Consider the following 6,540-nt stretch of genomic DNA (forward strand, 5'->3'; position numbering starts at 1 on the left):
TAGGTAACGATTCCATGAGTAAAATATGGCTCTTGTCTTGATTATAAGAGTCATCAAGACCACTAGTCCACTAAGAAACTGCATAAGTTTCATGAGATTAGAATGATCTTTAATTTTAATTCAAGCCTCATAGGTACACTCAGTTAAACTAGTAAGACCATCAAAATCCTTCCATAATGAATCAAGCTTATTGAAGTAATCAGACTACGAAATTCCATTTTGTTTAAGAGAATTAATCTATTGGTGAATATTGAAAACAACATATCCATCAGAATTATTATAAGTTTCAAAAAGATTTTTCCAAATGTCCCTAGCAACATCAGAATAAGCTTGATTCTAATAGATGGAATCGGAAATAGAAGACAGAAGCCAAGAACAGACAACAACATTAGCCCTATCATATTTAGACTTTTTAGCTTCATCAACATCATTCTTTTTTAAAGTTTGATAAAAACAATCCAAATTTATTTATGTCCCTAAGAGCTCTAGACATAGAACTTCTCCACGGCCTAAAGTTTTCATTACCAGCTAATTTCATTGTAACAATAGTTGTAACAACATTATCAAGCGGATGAACATAGAGAGGATCATCAAAGTTATTTTGATCATCCTTTCCGCTTCCTCCAGGAGTTTTATCAGGACGATCCATGAGAACGGGCAAGAAAAACACAAAAAAACAAAACATACACTTGTATTAATCTTAAGTCCAGATGGTCACCATGTTTCGTGGGGCCTAGGACAACCAACATAGAGTCAAAGAAAACCAATCAACAATCAGATATAGAGAAAAGCAAAAAATAATTAGTGTACACAAGACAACTAGGATCTCCCAATGCAATATTAGAAAGATATGAAAAAAGAACAAGAAAATCCTTATAGAGCCGACGAGCAGACACGAGGAAGAGTCGACTCTCTTTGTTCGTTCCCTACTAGGGTTTTATCATTGATAAAATCCAACCCTAGAGAGTTATTTCAGACAAGGCGATTAATCGACTGAAATCCAGTCGACGAAACTCCAACAAATGAAATATACACCACAAACAGCAAGCAATTGCACTGCAAGAACACAAAAGAACTCGTAGTACCAGGATCTTAAGTAAAAAACTCAATTATCTGTTTCGATTGGGAAGAAAGAGGCGTAAACCCTAGATTGAAACGAATAGCTGAAAAAATTACAGTTTATGTAGCTACCCTAGAGATTTCAAAGAGAAACCCTAGATCGAAAGTAAACCATGACAAAATAACATAAAACAAGCAAATGATTAGAAAAAAAAAACTTTTTATATCGATGATCGAAGAGAAAAACCACCAATGAGCGTCGGAGAAGAGGAATCGGAGCCTAAAAGCTCTGATACCATGTGAAGAAAGTAAAAATTCAAGAGATTCTCAACTTGAACAATTTATTCACTACAAACCAATTTGATTATACATCAACATACAAAGGAAAACCTCACTACATTCACACTCACACTCATATGAATACAAGAAACAGAAGAACGAACTTCACAGAAGAACAAACCCTAATAGGAACAACCCCTAATATGAAAAATGAGAGAGTTCTATTAGAGAAATGAAACGAGTGTGTTACAAATGATCTCCAAAATACACAATAAATACTACCGGGTAAAGAAATCAGTAGAAGCTCCATGGAGCAACCCACGACTCACGCTAAAACCCGATAACCTGCATAAGTTACATAATATACCCAACAAGAAATAGAAACATACAAAACTTACCCCAAAATGATTTTATATTAAGTTTGACCATAAGAGAGTGTAACATATTTCAACATAACTATTGCCTGATTGGAAATACATCAATAACTTAAGTCCGGATGATCGGTGTTGATGATAATATCACTAGTCTCGATGTCACCATGTGTCATATCTCGAATGTCGGAAGACCATGCCTTTTGATTTTGGTTTGGAAGGCTCCTAAGTTCATGTATTTGGGTTCCAACAAGGTCAAGAAAAGAGCAAGGGGAGATGATTGGATAAAAATTGATAAAAGGAGGAGAAGGGTTACGCTTTTCTTTTTCTTATATACATTATGGTCTTCTATATATCTAATACTAGTTTATATCCCATGAAAATCACGGTTACTAAATTAATTAAATTTTTAATAGTATAAATTTATACTTATTAATCAATTTGTTTAAATAAAATATTAATTAAGAGATATACCAAAATTTTAAAATTATTTATAACTTCAAATTTAATATATAATTAAAAAAAGTAAATGTTTCTATAAAAAGATTAAATTCTATTATTTAAAACTTTATCGTCATTAATTGTGATAATGATTTGTTTAATGTATCTTTGTGATACGTGACATAATATTGATGAATAGTTGTATTAAAATGACTAATGTCAAAAGAATATTAAAATTATTCTTTTATTAATATAAGGATTTTTGTTTTACAATGCTTTAACGTTTCTAACGGAGTTAAACCAGATGACCAATCATCAGTAGACTGAAATTGCATATTACAATAGTTAGAGGGAGTATTTTTATAACTTACTCAAAAAATAAATAACATTATCGACAATATACACCGACATAGAATTAATTGGTAAAAATTGAAAAAGGCATATATAACAGGTGGAAGGGATGGAAACGCTTTTTTTTTTTTTTTATTTATTTCTTTTATTGAGCAAACGTATTACGTACATTTTTCGAAGCTTTTACTTTCATTTGGGTAACTATTTCATTTGGCTAACTAGGTTCCCGTTGTGTTACACGGTTACGGTTGATGATATAAAAAAATTATACGATAAGAAAAGAAAATTATTTAATAATATAACTGACCATAAAATTTATATATAATGATTTGATGCATGTTGGTAAGTCTATCATTGTTGTTTATAAATAATATCTGAAATGGTTATAAAAAATAAATAGTTTTATTTAAATCGTGATTAATAAGAAAAACATAATAGTTTACTATGAAATTTTTTAATTTGATACATTGAATATAAGAATAACAATTATACAAGATGCTCATTAGGTAGTATCGTTGATAGGTACAAGAAATAAGATTTGTACTTTCTACATTTTATAAAACAGCAACGTAAACAAAAGAACATGAGCTCAAAGTATGTTATCTATGGCCACTCCAAACTCTATAAATCTGCACATCAAAACAGCAATATAACCAAAATTAAAATGGGGTTACATTTTGCTTTATAAATATATTAAATTTCACCATTTTAGATCCTTTCAAACATACCAACTTCTAATCTATCTTTTATATGTGAAGCTGTTAAAACTAAAAAAAGGCAACAAACCTTGCTTTCAAGTTGAGTGTTCTTAGCCTTTAAAGGTGATGATGATAAGTCAACAACAACCGCATCATTTTTTTAAAGCAATGACATACTCTATTTTAGAATATTCATCATGTTTAATAATAAATTATAGCTTCTAGAGCCATTCGTAACACCTATAAAGTGGAAGTTTTAGCCAAAATTTTATATAGGATTTTAGATCTACTAAGAATTACATGGAAACAACATATGCTTGACCTTGCCAAAATGATTCTTTAGTATTTAGGTGATACCACAAGGGCTTTTTTGTAAATATACATAGTTTCTTCTTTGATTTCAATTTAATTAATTGTCAGGTTTGTAAGTTACAACTTGAAAAAAAAAAACATTACAGTTCTCATTAGATAAGTCCAATGTAGCTAATTGTATTAAAATAACATCAAGCAAGATGACAAAGAAGAAGAAGATTTAGTTAGCAACATCACACATAGTTACATAGAGAACATATATGGTAATACAAGTAGCATGAAAAAAGGTCAAAAGCAATAGATTACCTTTTGGATGCCCTGATCACTGGTTCTTGCATCACCATGAGTCTTGTAAAGTAGAACTTGCAAACATATGTTCAACAATAAAGCAAAAAAAAAGTCAAGAATGCAATAATATTATAAAAATAATCCAAAATAAAACTCAAAAGAGTAATATACATCAGAAGTGAACTGACTGGATGATTACGAAAATTGTAGATATTAAAAGAGCATCCATAGAAGAATACAAAACTGGTTTAAGTGGATGGATAAAATTTGAAGTAACTACTATTAAAGCTTGAAAATAAGTGGATTTGTGGAAGTAGAACATGGGTCGATAATCTAGAGGATATTGCCAAAGGGAAATCAATATTTATTTGTCTTTTTTATGGGAGATCAAGATTTCAAATTAGGGTCTTAAGAGATTCGTTTGTAAGATGCAAAAAAAGCAAATCATTCTTCCTTCCAGTTGCTTCCATTATAGAGTAGTAGGTATGAACTAAGAAAAGAGCAGATGACGATAATCAATGTGTATAACAACATCTGAAACAAAGGGTAAATAACATCTCATTAATTACAGAAAATCCAACAATTTGTAAAACAGATTGCAATACATTTGGCTTAAAGGGTGAATGATTTTTATTGTTTCGTCCAATATAAGAATAAAGATTCAACAACAACGTTCCATATAGAAAGTATTGATTGGAACTAAAAACAGGACAAATCAATGGTAAACGAAAGGCAGAACAAAAAATAATCCAAAGAACCCAAAATAAAAATATTCAAGGGTTTAAAAAAAAAGATTTAAGAGAACCTCTTGTTACCCTGTAGGTTTTTGAAGGATAGACTTGAGGCCAATTCCATGTTTCATCTCGATTGTTTATGCCCCTGCTCCTGATTTGGAAGATATGGAGATGGAAGACCAAATGGTAACGACGAAATCAGTGAGCGGTAGTGGTATATGGTTTTTAGAGAAAACTATTGTCCATGGCGGTCATGTTGACGACTGCATATGGTGGTGAAGGCGGCAAATAATGGTTAGCGGTGCTAGGTTTTGAGAAAAAAGGGGCTGGTGGGTGGATTGTGGTGGTGAAGGTTGTATGACGGAAGTGATTGAGCGATGATTGGAATAAACTCTTTCCTTATAGAAATAGAGGGGTAGCGAACCCTAAAAAAGAGTGATGGTGGCTATGGAGGCAATCAAACTGCGACGTTGCTATTTTGTGGGATTTAAAATAACTGTCTCCCTGATTATTTGGGATTTAATAGGATTACCATTAATGCTCCATTGGCCATTGCTGATTTAAAAAATGACCCCGACATATTTGTGTTTCCTTATTTTTAGGAATGAAATTGAATATTGAAGAGCAGGAATAGGCGGGGAAAAAAAAAGAACGGTGAGTATAAGAATGCCATGTCGTAAAAACATAGTTTAGAAAATGTGCCATGTGTCAGTTTAGAGAGTGTTTTATTAGGGATAGGGATAGGGATGATTTTAAGTTATAACGTGGTAATTAATTTTTTGATATCTTAGTTTATTTAAGATATTATATACAATAGAAAATTATGAGCAATTTATTAATTTTATATGGATATAAATGTTTAATTTTATATATACAAAAAAGTGTTAATGTATTTTTAGTGATATAAAGAAAAATGAATTTTGAAATAGAATATGTCATGTCTAATAGATTAATATATATTTGAAAAAAAGAACTATATTATAATATAGATATAATTAAAATAATTTTAATGATATATTTGGATTTGTAGTAAGTACTACACAATAAAAATTATGATAAAAACTTTAGGCTAAACAGCTTAAACTTATTGTAAAGATAAAAATTAATAAAAATAGTAAAATAAGTTTGTCGCAATCATATATTTTGATTTATATCGAGGATTACATAATATAAAACCTTAGTTTACAACTATATAAAAATTTTAATTTATAATGACATAAAAAATAAATTTTGAGACTGGAAATATTAGCGGTTGAATTGATATGATACTGATAATTTTTTCTTAAATCGTGTACCGTACCAATTATAGTTGGTATTAAAATTTTGTTATCATTATCGTACCAAATATAGTTTGTATCAACTTGTTTGGATACTAATAATTTCATATAGTAATGTTGGTAATGATATATACCAACATATATTTAAGCTTTGTGAATGATGATTTTCATGTTGTTCAACATTGTTAAACGTGAATAAAGGTTTTATGAATAAAAGTTTTGTAATGAACGGAATCTAACCACGTTTGATTACTTTCTATAATTAGTTTAAAAGTGAAAACATTGGATGAAAAGTGGATGAAAATATGACGATTCAAAATAAGCTTAAACTTTAAAGTTTACTAATACAATAAATGTATCAAAACTCTTAAAATCTTAAACACCAAACATAAAATATACAATATATATATATATATATATATATATATATATATATATATATATATATATATATATATATATATATATATATATATATATATAGTTAGGTTATTATGTTTTAACTATCTATTGTATGCATTTATGAGTGATTCTTGACCAATAATTTTAGTTATTTTAAGAAAGTAATTAATGTATATTTTATGTTGAAGATATAATGAATAATAATTAAATCTTCAGCATTTAATATGCATTAATTACTTTATTAAAATAACTAAACTGATTGGTTCAGAATCAATTCTACATGTACACAATAGATAGTAAAAACATTAGTTTAACTCTCTCTCTCTCT

At 29.2% G+C, this 6,540-nt stretch overlaps 1 long non-coding RNA gene across 1 annotated transcript; it reads right to left on the reverse strand.

Annotated features, from left to right (window-relative positions):
* Positions 1–2,918: 2,918 nt before the first annotated feature.
* On the reverse strand, positions 2,919–5,094 carry LOC145101540 (uncharacterized). Its single transcript, XR_013705704.1, has 2 exons — positions 3,818–5,094; positions 2,919–3,130 (listed from the first exon to the last, which is right to left on the reverse strand). It is a non-coding gene; the product is annotated as an uncharacterized LOC145101540 (long non-coding RNA).
* Positions 5,095–6,540: the final 1,446 nt, after the last annotated feature.

Source organism: Lactuca serriola, chromosome 4, assembly GCF_051521515.1.
Source record: "Lactuca serriola cultivar US96UC23 chromosome 4, Lser_US96UC23_V15, whole genome shotgun sequence".
Classification (NCBI taxonomy): domain Eukaryota; kingdom Viridiplantae; phylum Streptophyta; class Magnoliopsida; order Asterales; family Asteraceae; genus Lactuca; species Lactuca serriola.